Source organism: Tupaia chinensis, unplaced genomic scaffold (assembly GCF_000334495.1).
Source record: "Tupaia chinensis unplaced genomic scaffold, TupChi_1.0 Scaffold144232_1, whole genome shotgun sequence".
Classification (NCBI taxonomy): Eukaryota; Metazoa; Chordata; class Mammalia; order Scandentia; family Tupaiidae; genus Tupaia; species Tupaia belangeri.
Genome location: NW_006204090.1, coordinates 519,234 through 521,537, shown reverse-complemented (window position 1 = coordinate 521,537; position 2,304 = coordinate 519,234).

Here is a 2,304-nt window from a genome sequence, read left to right as displayed (position 1 = left end):
TCAAGTCCTGGACCTGGTGACTTATACTCATGACTGGCCCAAGATCCCGATAGAATGGAGGAGAAGGGATTGTGGCATGGCTATCTCCCCCGGGGAGGTGATTTCTCTCTTTCTGTATTTCTGTCTCTCTGGTGAGCACACACTCCCTGTAGCAAACACCTCTCCATAAAAAATAAAAGAATATTTTTGTTATATGACAAAAGTCTCAATTCTCTGTTTAGTTAATCACTTTTCCCTGACCTTGCCCCTAGCAAACATTGACCCAACTTTTATCTTATGTAATTGTCTATTTTAGAGTATAATGTAAGGGGATAATATATTATGTACCCTTTTGTCTTGCATCTTTCACATATTATAATGCGTTTGGTAAAATCTATGTTCTGTACATGTCAGTAGTCTGTTCTATTTCATTACTGAAAGTATTCTGCTGCAAAAATATGCTATTGATTTTGTGTTCATTTGCCAGCTGATTTATTTTTGGATTTTTACCAATTTTTTTTCTTACTAGGATCAGAGTTGCAAAAAATATTTACATTGAACTCTTCATGTGGAACTTTATTTTATTTATCTTGGATGAAAAGATGGGCTCATTAGATCATATGTTAAGTGTATGTGGGGACTTCAAAAAGTTCATGTAAAACAGAATTAAAGTATAAGTTTATTTTGGTGCAAAACATTTTTGAAATCCATACATTTTTTTCATCATATAAATTTCAATGAACTTGCTGAAGACTCTTGTTTTATCTAACTTTAAAAGAAGCTGCAGATCATTGTTAAAATTACCATTCTAATTTAAATTCTCACCAGCCACATATAACAATTTGCCATTGGTTCACACATTTGCTTACACTGTATGTTGTCAAACATGAGTTAAAATTTAGCTTTTTGGGGGCCAGCAGGTGGTGGGGTGGTTAAGGTGCTGGATTTGCACATGGCCAACTGTGGTTCGAGCTCCATACACAGTGACTTGAAAATCATGCCGGACATATGTGCATGCATGTCCAAAATCTCAAGAAGAGAATGGAAGACAAGGGCCTGTTGTGTGGCCGTCCCTCCTGGGAGGGGTGATTTCTCATTTTCCCTCCCTCTGTCTCTGTCTCTCTCGCCAGTGAACACATGCACCCTATGACAAAACAAAACAAAACAAAACAAAACAAAAATAAGTCATCTTAGTAGGCATATCAAGGTTTTGAATTTTAATTTTTATAGTTCCTTAATGATAATGCTGCTGTTCACCTTTTATATATTTATTTTCTATCTGTACTGTTCTTCAGTGAAATATTTCTTTAAATACTTGCCATTTTTAATTGGATAATCTTCTTATTAAGGAGCTTGTGGAAGTTTATTTTATATTCTAGATACAATCTTATGTCTGATACATGTTTAAAAATATTTTCTTGTAGTTCATAGTTTCTTTTCTTACAAAGACCAGAAGTCTTAGTTTTGATCATGTCTAAGAAGCATATAATTTCTGCCAATATTAATCCGTATTTAAATGCATTAGTGGTGTAAAGTGCATTGATTTTAGTTTTAATTTAAGTTTCATTTTATTTTAATTGCGAGAAGGTGTGTGTCTTTGTGAGAGAGAGTGAGAAAGAGGAGAAGGGACCCTCCAATCAGGGATGGTCATACTGCAATTCCTTCTCCATTTCTCAATCCTGTCAAGATTTTGAGCTTATTTCTATACATACCTGAGGTGTTTTGTAAGCCATTGGGGATAGAACTTAAACCCCAGTTGGCCATATGGAAACCAGTTACCTGAACCACTAGGCTATGTGGCCAACTCATAGTTTTAATGTATGATTCTTATTGTTAATATAAAGACATGGGATTGATCTAGTATCTATGATTTTACTTAACTCATGTACAAATTCCTATAGAGCTTTTATAGATTTTAATGTTTTTTTTTTTTTGCCCTAGATGATCATATTATCTGTAATAGTTTTATTTCTTTCTTTCCAATTTGAATTCATTACATTATCTTTCCATTTTTTTTATTGTACTAAATGTAATCTCTAAAACGCTGGATAGAACTGTGGGAACAGACGTCCTATTTTTTTTTTTAACCATATCTTTGGGGAAAACATTTAGCCTTTCCTCATTAAAGCAGAGAACACCTGTATGTGTTTGTAGATATGCCTTTTCATCTTGAAGACGTTCCAACTGACTGTTGACAATTTATATCATGCATGAATGCTGATATTTCAAAATGCCTTTTCTGTATCTACTAAAATATTTTATTTTCTTTTTTCATGTGATGACTTAGTGAAGTATTTTTCAAGTATTAAAATAAGCTTTTATTTA